The 24,736-nt window shown below is 38.4% G+C and overlaps 1 protein-coding gene and 1 long non-coding RNA gene across 4 annotated transcripts in view; one reads left to right on the top strand and one right to left on the bottom strand.

Annotated features, from left to right (window-relative positions):
• LOC118768052 overlaps positions 1-6,240 on the bottom strand; it is a 13,315-nt gene extending 7,075 nt beyond the window's left edge. The window contains exons 1-2 of the long non-coding RNA XR_005003974.1: positions 6,229-6,240; positions 4,337-4,342 (exon numbers count right to left, since the gene is read on the bottom strand). This is a non-coding gene — a long non-coding RNA (uncharacterized LOC118768052). The remainder of the gene's footprint in view (positions 1-4,336; positions 4,343-6,228) is intronic.
• The window catches only part of LOC115224791 (rho guanine nucleotide exchange factor 26), a 122,255-nt gene that overhangs the window by 11,720 nt on the left and 85,799 nt on the right, over positions 1-24,736 (top strand). The gene's annotated exons all lie outside the window — the stretch shown is intronic.

Raw genomic sequence — 24,736 nt, 5'->3', positions numbered from 1 at the left:
GTGCGTTTATATATTTCTATTTCTTTTTGTCGTGATCCATTCATTCATTTCTTCTCGGTTGATTTTCTCCCCCCTCCCCCCGGATTATCCATCATTGCTCCCACACCATTTTCTCTTTCGATAATCTTCCCTTAAATTGGACCTCACATTGCTACCGACCATTTCACAAAAATAATAATCATAATAATAATAATAATAATAATAATCATAATAATAATAATAATAATAATAATCATAATAATAATAATAATAATAATAATTAGCTGTAACCACCGTCACATTCTCTCATTACTTTTCGTTGACTTTATGAATCAGAGGCCTTCATTCATGTACAGCAATCAGGTATGTAGACTCTTGTTTATGTAAGGCAGTCGATATTATACACCCGTCTCTCCTTTTTCAGTCACATATACACATAATGCTCTCTCTCTCACTCTCTCTCTCTCTCTCTCTCTCTCTCTCCTCTCTCTCTCTCTCTCTCTCTATATATATATATATATATATATATATATATGCGGAGGTAAAGAACATATACATATAATCTTTTATTCTTTCACTTGCTACACTCATTTGGCTGTGGCCATGCTGGGGCGCCACCTTAAAGAATTTTAGCCGAAGGAATCTATCCCACTACTATGCTTTTCTTTTTTTTTTTGTAAAGCCTGATACTTATCGATCTCTTTTGCCGATTACGGTGATGTAAACACCCCAGCACCGGTTGTCAAACGTTGATGTGAGACTAATAACCTGGTGTAGAACTCAATATCCTTTTGCTCCAGAACGAAGAGTTAGACGAGTATAGAGCGAAAATAATAAAAACAGATGACAAAAGAAAAAGATGATTATGTTATGAACTCATTAGCTCACACCTTTCTCTCTCTCTCTGTGCTCACACGCACACACGTATAGTAATGATAATAATTACAACCCTTGGATGGAATTTCTAAATATTTCAATGCATCGCTACGCGTGTTTCCAGAAATCCCAACTCGGTACGACCCCAAGTTGGCCTCATTAGACTGCAGCCGGCATAATAGAAAAGCAGCTTTTATATGCATTATTGGAAAGGCTTCCAGTAAAAAAAAAAGCTTAAAAGAGATATGTGTGTGTGTGTGTGTGTGTGTGTGTAGGATGGTCTGTCTGAGGTTATAGTCGAACATACTTGACCATGGTACCACGCGGTGGAACTGAGCCCAGAACCATGCAGTTGGAAACGAAACTTCTCACCGCACAGTTACACCTGGGCCCTGTACCGACACATTTTTCTGCAAAATATGGATAGTTCATCCTGTTCATGCTATATTATTAGCATTATCCTGTGTTTGAGAATAAAATTATTTCCTTATATATTCGTATGTATAAGTATATAAGTTTATTCAGATATTTGTAGTGTCGTCGTCGTCATCGTTTTAACATCTGCTTTTCCATGCTTGCATGGGTCGTACAGAATTTATTGAGGCAAGTTTTCTACAGCCAGATGCTCTCCCTGTCAACAACCCTCACCTGTTTCCAAATGAGGTAATATTTCCCCCTTAGCTGAACATGTTTTCATGGAAGATTGGAAACAAATGGTACAACTTGTATGGTGGTGACTCGTTTATGACTATCCTGCAATGCCAAGACAAGGAGATACTAACACACTCACACACACACATCAGTCACCATCATCATTTTGTTTCATGCCTGCTTTCTTGGCTGATATGGGTGGGACACTTTGACAGGATTCAACGGGTTGGATGGTCCCGTCTTGCTCCAGTGTCTTAGTTTTGTCTATTTTCTACAGCTGGATGCCCTTCCTGTCACCACCGACTTTACAGAATGCACAGGGTGGGGCTGCTTTTGTTGCACCAGCATTAGTGAGGTCACCTTGTAAGTCAGAAGACAAAAGGGCCCACACGATGGAGAGGGTGGGGATTAGAGAAGTTGGAAGTCTGCTGGATGGATCTGGTTTATTGTTGTGAGGCGGAGAAGAGGGAGAGAAACCAGCAGGGACAGTGTTAAGAGAACAATAGAAGAGGAAGAGTAATTTTAGAGTTAGAGAGAATAAGATGACCAATGGAATGGGTTGAGGGCAGGAGGAGATTCAGGGCTACCCCCTCCCATGCTGGGTTTGATGGTCTGACAGATGCTGGCAAGGTCAGGAATTGTTCCTGGTTTTATTATCTGCTTTGACATGGTTTCTACTGCTGGATGCCCCTTCTTAACGCCAACCACTTTACAGTATGCACTGGGTGCTTTTTTCATGGTACCAGCACCAAGTAACTTGTAAGACAAAGACCTCTTAAGTTGACCGAGCAAGTGGGTGTGTGCTAGGTGAGAGATTAGAGCAATAGTTCTGATCTAGGGTCTGTATGGCCTCTCTGAGGATCTGTATAAGATGTTTGGGGGTCCACAAAACAAAATAATAAATTGGGAACCTACAGTAGTATTTTAAGGGCCCCTGAAAAAACTTTGCTTTTGGTGTATGTATTGGCATTTATTGCAGAAACAGTCAGGTTCCATTCTCTACCATTTTTCATAGTTCAACCTACATGAGTTTATATGTGAAAAACAAAATAGGAATTTTGAAAGTAGTGTCTCTAAAGCTAGTTTTTAAACACTGAATGGCTCTGGGGTCCACCAGGATAAAATAGTAATCAAAAGGATCCATAGATAAAAATGGTTGAGAACCCCTGGATTAGGGTATAATAGAAGGACAGAGATGTCTTACTTTAGAGGGGATACCTGGCTACCCCAGTGGGATATTTGGCTACATATTTCTATATTTGTTAAAATGACTGCATGCTTTGTAAAGCATAAAATATCATGTTTTTTGTATTTTCTGTGCAACAATCATCAATTTGTTGACTCAGAAACCTAAGGTTCTGCATGTGAGTCTCCATATCTGTATCTATCAAGAAGTATCCTTTTCTTCTTCCAACGATACTAAAATCTACCTCTTTGGTTATTCCGTGTGGTTTCATCGTTTTAACATCTGCTTTTCCATGCTTGCATGGGTCGTACAGAATTTATTGAGGCAAGTTTTCTACAGCCAGATGCTCTCCCTGTCAACAACCCTCACCTGTTTCCAAATGAGGTAATATTTCCCCCTTAGCTGAACATGTTTTCATGGAAGATTGGAAACAAATGGTACAACTTGTATGGTGGTGACTCGTTTATGACTATCCTGCAATGCCAAGACAAGGAGATACTAACACACTCACACACACACATCAGTCACCATCATCATTTTGTTTCATGCCTGCTTTCTTGGCTGATATGGGTGGGACACTTTGACAGGATTCAACGGGTTGGATGGTCACGTCTTGCTCCAGTGTCTTAGTTTTGTCTATTTTCTACAGCTGGATGCCCTTCCTGTCACCACCGACTTTACAGAATGCACAGGGTGGGGCTGCTTTTGTTGCACCAGCATTAGTGAGGTCACCTTGTAAGTCAGAAGACAAAAGGGCCCACACGATGGAGAGGGTGGGGATTAGAGAAGTTGGAAGTCTGCTGGATGGATCTGGTTTATTGTTGTGAGGCGGAGAAGAGGGAGAGAAACCAGCAGGGACAGTGTTAAGAGAACAATAGAAGAGGAAGAGTAATTTTAGAGTTAGAGAGAATAAGATGACCAATGGAATGGGTTGAGGGCAGGAGGAGATTCAGGGCTACCCCCTCCCATGCTGGGTTTGATGGTCTGACAGATGCTGGCAAGGTCAGGAATTGTTCCTGGTTTTATTATCTGCTTTGACATGGTTTCTACTGCTGGATGCCCCTTCTTAACGCCAACCACTTTACAGTATGCACTGGGTGCTTTTTTCATGGTACCAGCACCAAGTAACTTGTAAGACAAAGACCTCTTAAGTTGACCGAGCAAGTGGGTGTGTGCTAGGTGAGAGATTAGAGCAATAGTTCTGATCTAGGGTCTGTATGGCCTCTCTGAGGATCTGTATAAGATGTTTGGGGGTCCACAAAACAAAATAATAAATTGGGAACCTACAGTAGTATTTTAAGGGCCCCTGAAAAAACTTTGCTTTTGGTGTATGTATTGGCATTTATTGCAGAAACAGTCAGGTTCCATTCTCTACCATTTTTCATAGTTCAACCTACATGAGTTTATATGTGAAAAACAAAATAGGAATTTTGAAAGTAGTGTCTCTAAAGCTAGTTTTTAAACACTGAATGGCTCTGGGGTCCACCAGGATAAAATAGTAATCAAAAGGATCCATAGATAAAAATGGTTGAGAACCCCTGGATTAGGGTATAATAGAAGGACAGAGATGTCTTACTTTAGAGGGGATACCTGGCTACCCCAGTGGGATATTTGGCTACATATTTCTATATTTGTTAAAATGACTGCATGCTTTGTAAAGCATAAAATATCATGTTTTTTGTATTTTCTGTGCAACAATCATCAATTTGTTGACTCAGAAACCTAAGGTTCTGCATGTGAGTCTCCATATCTGTATCTATCAAGAAGTATCCTTTTCTTCTTCCAACGATACTAAAATCTACCTCTTTGGTTATTCCGTGTGGTTTCATCGTTTTAACATCCAGTTTTCTATGTTTGCATGGATCGGATAGAATTGTTTGAAGGACATTTTCTAAGGCCAGATGCCCCTCTTGTCACCAACCCTTACCTGTTCCCAAGCAAAGTAATATTTCTCTATGGCTGGGCATGTCATCACAGTAAATTGGAAACAAAGGACACTGTATGAAGGTGGCATTCGTTTACAACAATCATACCTCGTTAGGACAAGGAAACACAAACACTGCACCTTATATACACACACACACACTCACACTCTTTTACTTGTTTCAGTCATTTAATTGTGGCCATGCTGGGGTACCAACTTGAATCAACCCTAGTACTAATTCTATTGGTCTGTTTTGCCGAACTGCTAAGTTACAGAGACATAAACACACCAACAGCAGTTGCCAAACAGTGGTGGGAGGCAAACACAGGCACAACGACACACATATACATGCATAACGGGCTTCTTTCAGTTTCCATCTACCAGATCTATTCACAAGACTTTCCCCAGCCCAACACCATAGCAGAGGACATTTGCCCAAGGTTCCACACAGTGGGACTGAACCCAGAACCATGTGGTTGAGAACCAAACTTATTACCATACAGCCACGCTTGCAACTATATATATATATATATATATATGTATGTGGAGGTGCAATGGCCCAGTGTTTAGGGCAGTGGACTCGCAGTCGGAGGATCTTGGTTTCGATTTCCAGACCGGACGTTGTGTGTGTTTATTGAGCGAAAACACCTAAAGCTCCACAAGGCCCTGACCGGGGTTGGTGGCGACCCCTGTTTTACTCTTTCGCCCCAACTTTCTCTCACCCTTTCTTCCTGTTTCTTGAGTAACGCTGCAATGGACTGGCGTCCCGTCCAGCTGGGGGGGAACACATGCGCCATAGAAGCCTGGCTAGGCTTGAAAAGGGCGCATAAATAAAATACACACACACACAAGGCTTCTTTCAGTTTCCAACCAAATCCACTCTTAAGGCTTTGGTCAGCATGGGGATAGAGTATGGTAGGGAAGCAAATCTCTTAACCGCACACCCATTCCTGACATCTGTGTGTGTGTGTCTATATTTCTATGTACCAAACCGGATTGGAACCTGGTGCAGCCCTCCAGCTTACCACTTTCAGTCAAACCGTCTGACCCATGCCAGCATATATCTACATATCCATCCCTTCATCATTTAAACATAGCCCTGTCCAGGATCCAAATATTCTACTTGTTTTATGTTGAAACAGGACAGATCTGGCCTCTTACACTTACCCTACAATGTCATTCTAAAGATAAACAATCACATCACCGTAATATCTCAAAGCTACGAGATAATGCTGGATCCTTTTGAGACAATGGCCATAAATAAGGATTACATTTGACTGAATAATGGTGACCGGGTCACTAACGCAGTCTTTCTAATCGTAATCAGACTTTTCACAGCTCTAGAAATAATTGAAAAGTGAATTCAATGGTTTTTGTGTTTGTTTTACTAAAATAGTCAGCAATCCTTCAGTATTGGTGCACAGCATCAGTCAGTCACTCACACGACCTTCCCTCATGAGAGAGATAAAAAGGCTGAGATAGAAGGGGACTGGCAGTATCTCCTCATATCAACACTGGGTATACCAATACCCAAGGATCACCAAATCGTCTTTTCATAATATATTAGGTTGGTGCATAATTATTGTGGCTTTTTTTCAACAAAAACAATAACAACATGCAACAAAAACATCTTTAAATGATTGTTCCGGAGCATATTCACCATCCACTTCAATCACGGCTTCCCATTTGCTTGGCAGACGGTCAGACCGTCATTTAAAGATGTTTTTGTTGAATAAAATTTGTTGAAAAAAAAGCCGTAATAATTATGTACCAACCCAATAATTGCAAATTTACACACACACACACACACACACACACAGAGTCTCTCCCTTTCTTTGTACAGAAGTGTTGGTGTCACAGGGGCTCAGAGCAATGTAGTGTCACACTAGGTACATTACACACATATATACATACAAGCGCACACATCTATCTGTCTATCTATCTATATATATATACACACACACACACACACACATTTGCCTAAGTGTACCTCAGTGTGTATTGTATACATGTTGTGTGCATCACTCTCCAGTTAATTCCATCTTCTCGTCTCCACAACAACGTTGGATGATGTTGTTATCCCTCCCCCTCATAGCTGTCAACTCCCTCACTCTTCTCTGCCTTCCTCTCCTCTCCCTTTGTCCCACATCCATACACTCAGCTTCCTCCTACTACACCTCACCATCTTGCTGCTTATCTTGGAGTCTTTTTCTGGAATCTGCCTCTGCATTCTGCAGCATGCTGCTGTCATTTCCCTAACGCATGCCTCAGTGTCTGAGTGTGTGTGTGGAGGTCTGTTCTACTTTTAATAATTCTGTGACTGTCATTCTGCTGAAGACTAAATGTTTGGGTTTTGGTTAGTTCCACACTTCTACAAAGCAAAGCTATTTGGCATTTTAGTAAATTTCTTCCATCAATATCTTTGAGTAAAAATGAATTTTCTTCTTTGACATAATGCGAACACTTTCCAAGAGAGAAGTGTTAATTGGAGCCAGTCAAAGAAATGGTAATGTTTTGAGATAGACTTAGATACACACACAAACACAGTCTTTTATCTTGTTTCAATCGTTGGATTGTGGCCAAGCTGGGGCACCATCTTGAAGACTTAGTTGGATGAATCAACCCCAGTACCGAATTTTTCTAAGCCTGGTACTTATTCCATTGGTCTCTTCTGCTGAACCACTAAGTTACAAGGATGTAAACACACTAACATTGGTTGTAACGAGGTGGTGGGGATCATACACAAAGACTTAGACACACGCACCTATATATATATATATATATATATATATATATATATATATATATACAGATTATTTTTATATAATTTTAATATGCAACTGAAAGAGCTACAAATAGTTTCATGCTTTTATGATACTTGAACAGGCATTGTTATAAAATACACCATAAAATATGCTATGTATCTTGAAGCAATCTTAAAGATTGGTTGGATCAGGTCAGCTTGAACATAAGACAGAATTTTTGGGCCAGTTTAAATGCTAAAAGCTGAAAGTGAATTAAAATTCTTTTCAAAATTAATTGAAACAACAGAGCAGTGTACTTTAATGAAAATAATATTGCCATAGTTACCACAAAAGGATTAGATAATGTTGTCATAGCAACCAGAAAAGGAGACAAGATTGTCACAACTGGAATGTTTTAATGAGAGGTCAAAACTCTAATCAACGACTTATGTAGCCCCCCCCCCACACACACGTGTGTATGATGTGCATGTATGATATGTGTGTATGTATATATGTATATACATACATATATGTGTGCATCTATATAAGTTGTAATAATGAAGTCAAGCCAAATAGGAATATTTCAAAATATCCCTATTTGATTTGATGCCAGTCCAAACATGCCAGTCCACACTCTACTTGTGCAGATACTCTAATGAGTAGTTTCTTATATTTGAATGGAGTTGAAAATTCTGGTACCATGCATTCCGGTACCATGCATTCTGGTACCTTGCGTTCTGGTACCATGCATCACTTCTCAGTGTGACACAAAATATGCATACCCACTTACATATATCTCTTATCTTTTACTTGTTTCAGTCGTGACTGCGGCCATGCTGGAGTATCACCTTCAAGAATTTATGGTTGAACTTTTTTTTTAAGCCTTATTCTATTGATATCTCTTGCTGAACCACTAAGTTATGGGAACATAAACACGCCAACACCATTGTCAAGAATTGGAGGATGGTGGACAAACACATACATAAATATACACACACACACACACACACATATATATATATATATATATATAATATATATATATATATATATATATATATATATGACGGGCTTCTTTCAGTTTCTGTCTACCACTTCCACTCACCAGGCTTTGGTTGGCCTGAGGCTATAGTAGAAGACACCTGCCCAAGGTGCCATGCAGTGGGACTGAACCCAGAATCAGGTGGTTGGAAAGCAAGCTTCTTACCACACACCCACACCACCACCTATATATATATATAATATATATATATATATATATATATATATATATATATATATATATATATATATATAATATATATATATATAGGTGCAGGCAGGACTGTGTGTGTGTATATATATGTATGTATGCGCGTGAGCGTATACATATATACACATATATATATATATGATGTACTCTCCCATGGAAAACAACACGAGCGTTCAGTTTTTGGCTGAATGCCCTGCCTAAATGATTTGCTTCTAGTGATGAAATGTTTGTGCCAGACATTGGCTTATTCTCTCCTTCATCAAATCAAAGTTGTCTGAACAGGTGCACACAGGTGTGTCATATATATATGTGTGTGTGTATAATATATGTGCATGTATGTATATATAATTATAAGATCTAAAGATCTAAGTGTAGGAAGTTTGTAAGCTTTAAGCCGTTCCAGCGAGTTAACTTGGGATTCCTTAACGGCAAACTTCGTTTAATGAGGGTATTTTTGGCTTGATGGGGAGCTAGCAGAGTAGCTCTTGTTGAGTAATTATTACATCAGAGGATCTACTAACTAGGAAACATATGTAGCCTGAATTTTTACCTGTTCCACTCACTCAATTTGGATACATATATATATATATATATATATATATATATATATGTATGTATGTATGTATGTATATGTATATATATATATATATATATATATATATATATATATATTGATAAAATGGTAAGATAACAAAAGAAAGAAAGAGACCTCAATATTATGTAAATAGAGGAAATTTATCTATACAATATGTTACATTACTCGGTAGTCAAGATAAAACTCTGAGTTTCAGATGCCGAAGTGGAAATCCACAACACCATCTCTTCGGTTATCTGGCTATTTTTCAAATAGCCAGATAACCGAAGAGATGGTGTCAGAGTTTTATCTTGACTACCGAGTAATGTAACATATTGTATATATATATATATATATATATTATATATATATATATATATATATATATGTGTGTGTGTGTGTCATTCCATAAGTTCTGGACATGACATGTAGAGGCTGAAATACCCAATTTCTCCATAAAGAACAAAACTAATATTTTCAAAATGCAAATGTGAATAGAAGAGGTCAGTGGTTAAAATGTGTGTGTTTTATTTATTTAATGAATTTTTTTTTATATACAAGGAAATTGTGTTCTGGATGTGGCAAGCAAAAGTCTCCTTTTTTTTGTGCTGGATATGTTTTGAAGCAAACTTCTCTGAAAATATTGTCCTACAGACATTGGTTTAAATTGAAAACAAATGCTACATTTTTAAAAATGATATTGTGAAGGTCTACAAACCCAAAGTGTAATTTGAGCTGATAATGCTGGCCTAATCCCTCTGGATAGTGTTCCAGTTGTGACATGGCATAAAAAGAAATAAGAAAGGTGCTCTGATACTCTCAAAAACATTCTGTAACTTGTCCGTTTCACATGAAAATATCACAAAGCTTCATATAAATCACCAAAATAAAACAAAAACAAAATATCAAATTTAATTCATAGCATTTATGGGATTGTGAAGTTCTTTGTCCTCCTTCACAATTTCCACAACATGTCGTATCAGGGCAAAGCAGGAGTTCAGCTATTTCATGTTTTATAATTCGTCAGTAGTGTAAATGTTTCTGTCTAATATGTGTTTAGGGTGGCTGTATAGTTATAAGTTTGCTTCCCAACCACTTGGTTCCGGGTTCAGTTCCACTGTGTGGCACCTTGGGCAAGTGTCTTCTACTAATGCCACAGGTCAACCGAAGCCCTGTGAGTGGATTTGGTGGATGGAAACTGAAAGAACCTTTTCATATATATACAAGTGTGTGTGTGTGTGTGTGAGTTTATTCCCCTCCACATTCATAAAATAGGAGAATAAGGTATTTTTCATTTCAAAATTGTAATAACTTGAAAACCATTAAAGTTATTTCATGGAACATCCAGAATGTTCCAGATGTGACTAGATTTACTTGAAGGACAGAAACTGAAAGATCATGTATAATGACAAAAAATGGTTTTCATTTGCCCTTGAGAATTAAGGGCAAATAAATGTTAGCGAGTAGAGGAGTAAGAAAAACTACTTTTATCTGTACAACTGCAAAATCAACAGAGGTGAAGGTGACATGAAACAAATCATGCCAAATATTTTATCTGAATAGATAATCAAACATCCTGAGCTACAATTATATCATATATCACAAGTATTTTGAAAGATTTGTCACGTTTGGGACTCTAATGGGAATATTTTTCATTACCAGGCACAAAAAAAAAAAAATCCACAAATTAAAGAGAAAAGCTCTTCAAAGAATTAAATTTTGGACTGTAACGATTGAAAGCATGCATAAATTATCTTGCAAAATAGGATTTGAAATTTAAGCTGCATGAGGGACCAACTCTTGGAATGGTCCGTAGATGTGTGTGTGTTGTCATCATCTTTGTTTAACGTCTGTTTTCTTTGCTGACTTAGGTTGAACAATTTGACAGGAACCAGTGAGTTGCAGAGACATACCATGCCCCCCCCCCCTGTTGTCTGTTTTGGTTTGGCTTCTATGGCTGGATGCCCTTCCAGACACCAACCACTTTACAGAGTGTGCACTTGGGGCTTTCTTTCATTTTCACAAGTGAGGTTGCCATCTAACCACTCCACCACAAGACAGAGGGGAAAATCCCCCCCACTACTAAGTAGGGGGTGGGTTAGTATTTGGAAGGTATGGGTGGGTCATTTTATGTCAAGTGTTGAAAGGCTTAGGAAGGAGAGTGTGTTGCTATAGAGGGGATGACATGGCTCCCACACATTATACAGGGGTGAATGGGAGTAGTTGGGAAGGAAATAAAGATAAGGAGCCAGAGCAAAGGAAGTGAACTGATGACAGGATGTGGGTAGTGGGTCACGGGAGGAGAGGAGAGTAAGGGGTGGATAGAGGAGGTGGCATTATGCCAGGTGATGAAAGGTTAAAGTATAACAGAGGGGCATGAACTAGAGTCTTGGTGAAGAGGAGGTACATGGCTACCCTGGTTGGAGAAGGAGAGAAGATGGTGGGGAAGAGGGGTCAGAGTGTAGGAAAGTGAATGGGAGAGGAATGGTCAAGATGGGTTGGGCTGGGGGGAATGGGTGGGTAAGTGTGTGAGGGGGTGGAAGGGAAGAGAGTGATGGACAAAGATGGGAGATAGGGGTGAAAGGAGGAGACTAGTATGGAGGAGGAGGAGGAGGAGATACAATTGGGACAGGGAGATGTGTGGGTGGGTGCACATGTGTATATGGGTGTATGTATGTATATGTGATCCTTCAGTGATCAACCCCTTCATCTCTTTAGCCATGTGCTTTCTATATTCTGTGTCAGTGTGTTTGTGTTTGATATGACTCAACCAGACTCATGGCTTTTAAATTAATTAGAATGACCTGAGGGAGTCTGAGAGTCATGTGGAAGGTGAGTGAGAGAAGATGATGACGATGGTGGTGATGATAGTAAAGATAAAGATATCAGCCAGTGATTAGGTCAGAGAAAAATCATGATGATGATGAACTGGTTGTGACTGCCTTCTTCCAGTTAAGTGAATAATCATCACCATGGTAACAACTTGTCAATGAACAAAACCATGTTGTTTTCTCCAACCATTTATACCTGCAGAAGAATGCTTGTTTAATTTCCATTAAGACCTTAATTACAAAAACAAACAAAAAAACCCCAAAAACTCAGGCACAGGAGTGGGTGTGTGGTAAGTAGTTTGCTTACCAACCACATGGCCCCGGGTTCAGTCCCACTGCATGGCAACTTGGGCAAGTGTCTTCTACTATAGCCTCGGGCCGACCAAAGCCTTGTGAGTGGATTTGGTAGACGGAAACTGGAAGAAGCCCGTCGTATATGTGTGTGTATATATATATATATATGTATATGTGTGTGTGTGTATATGTTTGTGTGTCTGTTTGTCCCCCCTAGCATTGCTTGACAACCGATGCTGGTGTGTTTACGTCCCCATAACTTAACGGTTCGGCAAAAGAGACCGATAGTATAAGTACTAGGCTTACAAAGAATAAGCTCTGGGGTCGATTTGCTTGACTATAAAGGCGGTGTTCCAGCATGGCCGCAGTCAAATGACTGAAACGAGTAAAAGAAAATGATGAAAGGTGTTTCCAGCCTTGACCATTCTGTTGTTTTTTCCCAGCACAGTGTCTACAACCAGACTGACTCAGTATGTTGTTTTTTTTTAAATAGCTGAGAGATTTGGTTGTTATTTCTAGCAGGTCAAGCAACTCTGTAGAGGCTCTTTCAATGAATCTTGCTAGAGAGAGAGAGATGAAAAGATAAATTAAAATATCTTGTATTGGCTGTCTTTTAACCTGTCTGTGAATGGGTTCCATTCTTAAGACCCTAAATAAATTCTTGGTCTTGTAACCAGTTAATCCTGTCAGTTCAGAAATAACCTTCAATTAACACAAAGTGATGAGTTAAGAGCAATGGTCCTTAACCATTTTTTTTGGTAGCATCCCCACCCCCAAAGTTATCCCTAGTGCCCCACCTAAATGGCAAGTGAGGTGCCATGACTAAACTAATTTAAAACATGGATGATGATTTATTAATTTTACTCTAAAAATGGTTTGTAAAAGCTTTTAACAGTGAAATGACAAGAAATTAATGAAGAGAAAAGTTGTAAATCTACTTTACACATTGTCAATTAATGTCTTACGTCAGCCTGATTGAGATCTCGTTTTAATAAGCATTATTAGTTTTATCATGCCTAATGTAATTATTACTATAGATAAAATTTTGTGTTAGTTATGTTATCTGACCACTCTCTAAAGCCTAATGTCCCCCACTTAAACATATCCAGTGCCCCCTTGGGAGTGGCGCTGCCCATGTTGAGAACCTTTGGTGTATAGTCACTGGTGGGTTACCATTTCAGTCTTGGTGGATAGGAATTCATCCTTCTTCACACACACACACACACACACACACACGTATATGTGTATTTAAGGAATCGACTCCAGTAACCTGGCTACTTTCAAGACATTAACGATCTCCAAGGTCGCAATGGTTGGTGTTATAGACTCACAAACATCTTCTCTTTTCCTTTGCAAGTTTGAGATTTGGCCTTTTGTTGTTGTTGAGGAAGTTTAATTGGTGCATGTCGTGAAACATTAGGTTAGCTCATCGTCGTCCATTTCTGGTCTGATAAACATCATTCACAAATATCTGGCACACCTTCAGTGTTTATATGTGGTGTGTGTGTGTGTGTACAGAGAGAGAGAGAGATTACTTTTGGGGCAATTTTTTTTCCTCACCTAACTCTAGATTATGTCATGTTTTTTAACTCTGTTCGTCTTTAACCCTTTCGTTACCAACCTGGCTGAAACCGCCTCTGGTTCTGAGTACAAATGTCTTGTTTTCATAAGTTTAGAATTAAAATCTTCCACCAAACCTTGGTCACAATTTATGTTCCTAACACTAGCTGAATGATAACTAAGTTGTTTTAGTAAATTCTTTGTTATATTTAAAATAATTGAAAGAAACAGAGCATCTCAACGTAAATACGGTAATGAAAGGGTTAAAGGAATTTTTCTCAGACAATAAACCGCAGCTTTTAACTTTTAAAACAGCACATGTATTTTAAGCATGTAGTATTTATCTTATATTTATTTCAGTCATTAGACTATGGCCATACTGGAGCATGCCTCAAAGAATTTTAGTTGAATGAATCGACTCCAGCAATTTATTTTTCCCTAAATGTAGGACGTGTTCCATCAGCGTCTTTTTGCCAAACCCAGTATGTATATATGTGTATGTAGAAATATGTGTGTGGGTGTGTGTGTGTGTGCGCCTTTGGTGGAGGAGGAGGAGGAGGTGACAACTGATTGCCCTTGTTGGGGATTGAGCGAGGGGGAAAAGAAACTGGAACTTGCCACCAAAGGAAAGTTCAAAGAAAGGAAAGGTTAGTAGTTTTGCTGGTTGAGAGCTTCTTCCGATGCCGTTACTGCACACGAGAGTGGACCTGGACAGCTACAGCAGACACAGTACCACCATCAATGGCTGACATAGATTACCCAAGTGCAGACCCATGGTCTCTAGAGATCAATGGCTGCTTATCTGTCATCATCATTTAGCATCCGTTGTCCATGCTGGCATGGGTTGGACGGTTGGACTGGGCTGGCATGCTGCAGCAGACTCCAGTCTGATTTGCATGGTTTTCTATGGCTGGATGCCCTTCCTAACACCAACCACTCCAAGAGTGTAATGGGTGCTTTAACATGCCACTGGCACAGGTGCCATTCACATGACACCAGTGTCTGCCATGACTGCAATTTTGCTCAGCTTGATGAGTCTTCTTCTCAAGCACAACATAATGCCAAAGGTCTTGGTCATTGCCTCCGTGAGACCCAACACTCGAAAGGAACTCAGCCACTTTGCCTTCATGAGGCCCAACACATATATATACATATATATAATGTGGGTATCATGGAAAGCTCCTCTAGTGAATGTATACAGGTTCCTTTTATCACATAATCCTCTGAAATCTTGAAAATATTCCACAGTGTTTTATGAATGTGGTCTGGCCACCCTGACTGGAGAGGAATTTGAACTCCTGAGAAACTAAGTATTTGTTTAGAAAACACCCAGCTTCATATCCTGGACATAATCTAGAATCAGATATGACTAATGAATGAGGTTTATGATTGAACAATTAACATTTTTTTAATAATCAAACAAAATAAAATGTTCCATTAGATGCCAAAATCGTTCCACCCATCATTTGCAAGATAAAGACAGACCACATGAGTGTGTGTGTGTGTTTAGGGTGTGTGTCTTCTTCAACATTATTTAATTCTAAATAAACATGTCACTCTAAGCTGGTAGGAGTTGGGGGAGGGTGTATACTGTGATAAATCATTTATCTACATCCTGCATCATCTTGTCTGCAAGGTCTAACATTCAAAGATCTTATCTCATCATGTGTGTGTATTTGAGTATCTATAATATATGTATGCGTGTGTGTGTGTGTGCATGTATACATATGTATATAATAAAGTGAGTCCTTTATTCGGTTAATTTCTGCTGATTTTATGCTTATGAAACCTTCCTCTGTGTGTGTGTGTGTGTGTGTTGTATCTTTCATGCAATCCTATCAGGCAACATGCTGAGGAGGAGGAGGAAGGCAGAAACCTCCCCCTTTTTGTTTACATACAAAAACCTCCAATTCCAATCTTGTTCCAGATGCATTTCAATTCCACACCAGCCAAATACCTGAATCCTGGGCCTCCAACCAACAAACTGAATAGCTACGACAAAATAGGCCCCATAAACTTTCTTCTTTTGCATTTCATTCTTGTCTTCTTCTTTTGTCACAGAATGAATCACTTCCACACAATGAGGGTCCACATCTCCTCCAATACAAGGTTTGATAATGTGAGCAAAGCCAATAATGTGGCCAGAGCTGGTAATGTGGGTAGGGCTGATAATGTGGACAGAGTTGATAATGTGAGCAGAGTTGAAAATGTGGGTAGGGCTGATAATGTGAGCAGAACCGATAATGTGGGCAGAGTTGATAATGTGAGTAGGGCTGATAATGTGGGTAAAGCCGATAATGTGGGTAGAGCTGATAATGTGGGTAGAGCTGATAATGTGGGTAGAGCTGATAATGTGGGTAGAGCTGATGATGTAACTATTGCCAATAATGTGAGTAAGGCCAAAGGAAGATGAGTCAAAGTCGTGTCTGACTGATTCAGTTTGGTGCAGCTGACAAACCTCCCAACCTCCCAACACACAATTAAATAATGGATATAAAACCAAAGGTTAAAGATGAGAAGCAGCATGCTATTGTATTTCATATTCAATCTGAATTTACTGGCTGTGTTTTTTAAACACAGTAACCTGTTTAAAACCTATTATATGATGATGATGATGATGATATCATCATCATCATGATGTCTGCTTTTCCATGCTGGCATGGGTTTGATGAGGTTTATTGATGCAGCTTTTTTACAGCTGGATACCCCTTCTTGTTTCCAAACTGGGTAATATTCCTCCATGACCAGACATGTGTTTGCAGAATATTGGGAAATGAATGATACTGCTTAATGACAAGGACACTCGTTTACAATTATTATTTGATTTTGAAACAAGGAAACAAGCGCACGCACACGTGTGTGTGTGTGTGTGTAAATTTGTAGTGTAATATGTGGATTCAGAGAATCATGTGGCTATCACAGAAAGCTCCTCTACTGGACCCAGCTATCATACCACACAATAGTATTCCAATACAGAGGAACATAATGCTGTGTTTTGTGCAGCTGAAATCCAGGAGATCCAATCAATGAAATTATTTAATGAGGAGTATATAGATCCTGAAAGGTCCAGAGATATGAAAGGTGAATATAAATATATTCACCCCTCCCTACCTTCTGACTTTTAACGTTCCTTCTCTCTAAATGTGTGTGTGTGTGAGACGGAAGTCAACTCATAACCAAGTAAAAACACATCTCCTGTTGGGTCTTCCCATCACTGGTGATGTCTCCTATGGCCCCCAAGGTCTACAAGGCACCTGCATGTCACTCTACACTGACCACAAGTCAGTCCTCCAGTAATAACTTGACCACCTGGATGTTGGGACTGGCTGGTTATCCCATTGCTAGATGGTGGTGGTGGTGATGGGGGCCTCCATGACCATGCTTGTAGCAGAATAGGCCTCCCTTTGAGAAGTTGACATGACCACACTGGCCACACAAAAGGGACTCTTTTCTGCTCTTCACAGGAAGAGGGTTCGCATCCTCCATATATTTACCAACCCATTTCACCTTGGTTTATATAGCCCTGTTGTTCTTGAATTCTTTAGACCCATAGCAATTAGGTTCCTCCACAGCTCCCTATCTGATGCAAGGGCTTCCCAGTATCAATATTCCCAAGTATCAACATTGATCTTTTTAAGTGTGTCTTTAAGGTTGTCTTTGAAATGGTTGCAGGGCTTTCACTAGGGACATCTCCCTTGCTCCACCAGCTCACTATACACTACCTGCTTTGGCTTGCAGCTGTCCTCTAAACAGACAAGATGACCAGACCATCTAAGTTAATGTTTCATAACCATGCACTCAATACTCATCCTTTTTGCCAGCTACAGCAGTCCTCTCATGTCAAGTACATGTGATTGCCAAGAGATCTTCAGGATATCATGTGAACATCACTGGTGGAATCACCTTTGATGTTGGGTCTGCCTGTGGTGGGTTGTCCAGGTTTTGCATCCATACAACAGCATTGTTAAGACATGCATGCTTGACCTCGACTTTCATTGCTGCTTTGATGTCCAATTGTGACTGGAGCCTCATTTCAAGCTTTCCAAATGCATTACAAGCCCTAGAAAGTCCCTAACTGCCCTCCTCACCATGTGTATTAAATCTAGATTGTGGGCTACCAAGATAGATAAACATAGCCACAACTTGTAACTTTCTGGCCATGATGTGTATAAGTGGTGGGCATGTATGGCTTGCCTGCTGCTGGTTTTAGCATGACTTTGGTCTTCTTAAGATTGAATGGAAGTCTAAACTCATCACAGAAGTTCTTTTGTTAATTTCTAATGAGATGTGATCCTGTTATGATTCATGTCTATAACAATTAAGCCCATCCCGGCTTCAATAATTTGGTTATAAACTTAACATGGTTACAAGAGCAGAGTGTTGGTCTGCTACCAAGTGTGTGTGTGTGTGCAGGCATGACTGTGTGGACATGGAGTTTGCTTTGTGACCATGTGATTTCAAGTTCTTTTCCACTGCCTGACATCTTGTCTTCCATTGTAGCCTTGAGTTAACCAAAACTTTTTGAGAGGAATTGGTCGATGGAAACTATAGAAAATCTTGTATATGTAGGTATCTTGTCTTCATTGCATTTATTGCCTAACAGCCATATCTAATGATTGTTGACCCTACTAACAGGACGGTTCTAGGGTGTCAAAACTATCAGGAAATTTAGCAAGACAACTAACAAAGGCTAAATTTTCAATTTTCTTTTTCATTTGTTCTGCCTTTTGTATCTTATAATAATCTTTGCTCATTTCTCACATTATACTCACACAAAGCCATTTATTATAATTAAGGATAATGTTATCAAGCAGTTATTGCTACTGAAAGCAATTTTTAATTCAACATAAATAGTTTGGGACTTATGTCCCAAACTATTTATGTTGAATTAAAAATTATTCATTTATTAGAATCAGTAATCCAAATAGTGTTATGTTCTCTGCTTAATGTTATCAGCAAGTAATTTTCATACAAAAAAATTCTTCACAAAGTGACGGCAAAACACAGCTTCTACTGCAGTGGTTCTTAACTTGGGTTCATATAAGATTTTTGGGGATTTGTGCAAGCAAGATATTCAATGTCCACTGTAGTATTTTAAGGGTTCATGAAAAGGGATTTTGCTTTCGATGTATTTTATTGCAAGAAACAGCAAAGGTTTCTTTCTCTAATGTTTGACATAGTTTTTGGTCATTGAAACAAGTTCTTTGAAAGAGTTCTATTGCAAAAGTCTGCAAGTGAGCTCGTGAAAAACAAAATTGGAATTTTGAAACGAGTTTCTATAAAACTAGCTTTTAAATATTGAATGGTTTTTGTGTGGGGGTGGGGTTCACCTGAATAAAATAAGAATGTAAAAGGTTCAAGAGTAAAAAAAAAGGGTTGAGAATCACTGTTCTATTGGAGAGGGATTGAGTGTAACAGACTGGTCACCTGCCCCCTAATGATGCCATAAGGCTTGCGTTTTTGTGGTGGGGTGAGTAGAAGAGCAGTAAACAGGTGACTGAAGAATTTCTTTATATAGAAGCAAATGATTGAAGAGGGGGGGATGTGTGAGGAATTGAGGTTCCTGGAGCAGCTTTCTTCATCTGATTTAAGAGATATCTGGCTGTAAATTAGTGAAGTGGCAGAGTGACAGTAATCCCGTTTCAAATCTTTTACTTAAGCTACAGGTGTATCCTGTTGAGGTACAGGAAATCTCTGAAGACGGACACACAGACAGACAAACATAGCATTGAATGGAGGTTCTGTGTGAGTGTATGTGTGTGTTTATAAGGAAGGTGTATGTTTGTGTAGGAATAAGTTTATTTTGGAACTCTGTGTATGTGTGTGTATACATTTGTGTGTGAGTGTTTATGGGTCTGTACATACAATTGTGTGTGTGTGTGTGTGTGTGTGTGTGTGACTGTAGAGGTAGCCACGTGTCTTATGTTGATGTGAATATTCACTTCAGCAGAAACACACTCGTGTTCAGCAAACCCCAAATGCACAACACTCACATGAGCTTTTACCCATGCTAACAAGCATACATATAAATGTATGCTAATGAGCACACATACACGTGTTGATGTGCATGCACGCACACATGCATGCACGCATGCACTTGTATGTGGATGTTTATAAATGTGAGGGAGAACATCTCTCTTTGCAACTGAGCTTTCTTACTCTGTGCCCCAGGGAGCCAATATCAGGAAGACATAGAACTAGATCCTGTGACAGCCCCTTATTAGTCTCTAGCAAAGGAAATGGAATGTTTTCTCACAGGAAATACTGCGATTTTTTTTTACAATGAAAATATAAAGTGATCAGGTGATGATGGGGTGCTGGTAGGTGGGGGTGGTGGTTGTAATGATGGTTATGGTGGTGGTGGTTGTGGTGACAGATGATGGTAATGATGATGATGATGATGGAAGGATGGTGAAATGTGAAAGAAATAAGAAAAGAGATGGTTGTTATTTAGCCCCAGGTTGATCCTGATCAAGCAGTCTTCAACAATCAAAGGCAATCCAGTTATGACCATCCTGTCTTGTTTGTATATCAGAAAGCACATTACTGTATCATTCAAGACATCCCTTCCTTTCAACACTAGATGACGTATCTTTGCAATATTTTTATTTTCTTAATAGATGGCCATGGAGAGAAGGCCTGTACAACATGGCCTTTGTAAGCTCTCCAAACATGGCCTTCAAATCTGACTGGTTTAATGCAAATAATTGTATGTTATTAATGAAGTCTTCAAGTCACAAAAAGCTTGACCATGTTATTGTTACTTGACATACACTACAGGGGGGGGGGGGTTCTGCTTGTAAAGCCAGTTGTTTCTGATTGGATCCTAAGGAGGAGGAACCTGAGGACTCTCCTAGGAATAATAGGCACAGAAAATGGATGGTTGGATTGGTGGATGGACTTCCAAGACTTGTCTGATTCTGCTGATGACATTTGGCCATAAACAGAAAATTGTTTGGCTTCTGGCTTCTACACGGCCACAGTTTAAGTAAATGCAAGTCTGTAGAAACACCAGTGATGTTCTCAAAATGTTTTGTCTTCCCACTTGCTGCAGTGTATATTTCTATATTAACAGAGTTAGATTCCATTGGCCCTTCTTTTGCTCCACTGATGGAAATAATTCTGAAGCAGAAAGAATAAGACTAACAACAACAAAATGGTAAATGATATTTGAAGCAAGTTACAGGGAGCTGGAAAAAAAAACAAAAAACGATAATGATGCAGAAATTAAATTCTTTGCATTGAGAGAGAAGTGGAGTGGATTTCATTTGTGGTTTGTTTTTTTAATGAAATAAACTAGATTAGGAACAAATGCATGCAAATATGCACACATGCCCACACTTAATTGCACTCATACAAACTCACTCTTTCTCACACACACACACACACACTTTATCTTGTTTTTTAATCTCAAAGCAGAGAAAAGTTCTTGCAAAATAATCGTTAAATGACAACAACAAAACAACAAAAGCGCGATTAATTTATTGCTCAGAGCAATGTGTGTGGGGTGGGTGGGAGGGTGTATTATTTCATCATGGGACCCCAAAAAAATTTCAGGGTTCAGTTTATAAAGATTTTAAATAAATCTTTTAAAAGAAGATTAAAAACCAATAAAACACGAATAAATAATGAAAGCATTATACACTCACACATACAGATATATATATACATATATATATACATATATATATATATATATATATATATAATATATATATATATATATATATATATATATATACATATATATATACATATATATATACACAGGCACGCACACACTCAGAGGCACACATACACGCACACATATAGAGAGGGGGGAGAAAATGTGTGTGTGTGTAGACTAAGAGAGCGGTGGGGGGGGGTAGGATCAGTATAAAATTCTTAATGTTTCAATGTTTGGTTTTTCCATCTGTTTTCAATGTTGATAGAAATTCTTTTTTCTTTTTGTAAAATTTTTCTTTTTTTGTTGTTCAGGAAAGAAAATATTCTGATCAAAGTTTATAGTTCTTTTGTTATTTTTTTATTTATTAAAAGCTATCCCCCCCCTCCTTAACCAACTGAAAAGTTGCTAAAGGCCAAGTGGACTGAGATTATAGGTTCAAATTCTACCACCATGCATTTGTGCCCATAGTGTTGGGCAACATTATTCATTGCTGGCCCAGTCCACTCTGTAAATAGGTCACAACTCAGTACATTTAGCAGCTTTAGTGACACCCTCTTATGTGGAACACATGCATGTGTACACATATATATGTATGTGTGTGTGGTTGTGTGTGTATATATGTGTGCATGTACGTATGGATATTTATGTATATGTATACACATGGAGATGTGTATGTAATGTATGTGTATGGGTGTGTGTGTATATATATATATATGCGTGTATGTGTGACTAAATGAGGACACACCATACCAACTGTAAAAAATGAATAAAATTACCTCAAATCAAGATTTACAATTGTCTTCTTTTGAGGAGAACTCAACATTTTTGACCACTCCTACAAATATTTCATTTCTTTATTCCTGATAGACTAGATCATTTTCAACTACTTTTTGTCTTCTTACCTTCCACCTTTTTCTTTTTTCTTCTTTCTTATTTTTTTACACATACTGTTGTAGTTACTTTTTGTATTCTTTTATTATTTTTTATATTAGTTTTTACACCCTTTTATTTTTTCTATCTTTTATTTCCTATTTTTGCTTTTATTTGTATATTTGTAAGAAGGAATTTGTTGCTATGTAAGCAACCTTCTAAACCACAGAATTTCAGTTTGAAAACAGGGCTATGAAGCTTGAAACTTCTCTCAAATACTAACAGGATGGTTTATTCCAGTAACATCCAGCACGAAAAGGTGTTAAACCTTGATTGAAAACATTTCCACAACACCACAAATATTGAGAAATTATCAATTTCACCTTTTCCCATAATTTGGAACAGAAAGGGAACGAAAAAGGTTTTGGGTAAGATTTGAACCCTGTGTCTGTGGTTTGCCAGGCAACAGCACAAGTAATAGATGTGTTATATTTGTGGGGTTTAACACACCTATCTGTTATTGTGCAGTTATTTCCACAAGCAATAAATATGCTAAGTCCAGAATTCCCTTTTCTAATAAACATCTGTTAGTAAGCTTTAAGGTTTAGTTGATGAAAGCAAGCATATCATAAATTCTATCATTAACCCAAGTAGCAACCTAAGGTAATTAAAAAGTTAACTCCATAGTTATTGGTCAAGATGTATTTGAGGTATGAAACGAAAGCTGTGGCACAAGATGAAGGTCCTTAGTTGTGTTCATCATTTCTTTTTCTCCTCACAACATATTGACAACTGTCCACGACTCTTGCTTTTTACTAAAGTGACTCTTGTTGACAGCGTCTTCTGATAACCTCTTTGACTTCTGCTGATTATATTTGACTAAAATGACATATATTGCTGTTATATTTTAGGAAAATCCGAAGTCTTTAAAGCATAGAGCATAATGGTTTAAATGGGAGGAGAGAGAATGGAGCAGGGCAATCTAAAAGTGGAGATCAGAAGACAGAAGCTGTCATGGCATATATCTTTCGGGTTCCATTAAAAACGAAATTATTTTCAGTCATCAGAGCATCACATTAAATAGGAAAGGTTGTACAAAGGAATCATCAAAGCATACATTTGTTGGTTATTTTTTGATTTTAATGTTTCTCTGAGCAGACAGCATGGAGTTGTAAATGTGAGGTTTTAAGGAAAGAAATCATCACAGCATACAAGCCTCAACTTCTTGAAGAAACCTATCTTTGTGTGTGCAATGGACCATGGAAATAAATTCGACAATCAGTAAACTATGGCCAACCTTGCTTAGAATGTGGGAAACTACATTTGTTTTGTAGAAGAAATAAAACTGACACAACAATCAAACATTGAAGAGGTTCTGAGGAATGTGATGAAGGCGTCCTCAGCAATATCACAGCATTCTTGAATTGGAGTGCTTCACTTTGGTTTTAGAATGTGAAGCAGATGAGAAATAAATCTGTAAATGGAGATGCAGATTTTATTGCAGGGGTTTGGAGAGGGGTGAAAAAGGAGCATAAAAATTGTTGGGTTTAACTGTTTAGCATTTAAACCATCAATGGGGCCAAAAGATAATGATAAATTGAAGACAATGTGAATAAATATTACATTTTGACAGAGCAATCTGAATGTTAAAGGGTTAATAGAAATTCTCTTTTGTCTTATTAATTTCACACTAAGTTTTAGGAAGGGCATCTAGCCATAAAAACCCTGCCAAAACAGGCAGTAGCCTAGGGTAGTTTTCTACTTGGCCACCTCCAGTCAACTGTCCTATCCATGCATGGATGGAAGGAGGACATTCAATGATGATATATATATATATATATATATATATATATATATATATATTCAATGACTTTGGTGTAATATATGTATTATAGATAATCACCTGCATACAAACACATAAACATACATATATTTTCATGTAAATTGTTTTCAAGTGGATTGACCTGAGATTGTGTTGCAGCTAAAACAATTACAGCATGGAAGACACAAATTAATCATCCAGAAATATACAAAGACTTCTCTTAAACATTTAATATTCAGTGTGAAATCATTTTCGTTGTCCTAATTATTTGTTATTGACACAATTCCATAGAAATTACTTTTGTGAGGAATGATATATTTAATGAACAGCTGAGTTGAGTGCCGGGAGTCTGAGGAATGGCTAGGGAGTTTAGCAATCCTTATAATTTCACTGAATGTGTTTACATCAACTTTGGGTCTTAACCCCCAAACAGTTCACATCACAGGATTAAACACTGGACCTAATCCCTTGAGAGTTTCTTGATTTAATCCCACGTTATTGTTTAAC

The sequence above is a fragment of the Octopus sinensis genome, linkage group LG26, assembly GCF_006345805.1.
Source record: "Octopus sinensis linkage group LG26, ASM634580v1, whole genome shotgun sequence".
NCBI lineage: Eukaryota > Metazoa > Mollusca > Cephalopoda > Octopoda > Octopodidae > Octopus > Octopus sinensis.
Note: the sequence above shows the minus strand (reverse complement) of the source record. Positions and strands in the feature narration are given on the sequence as shown.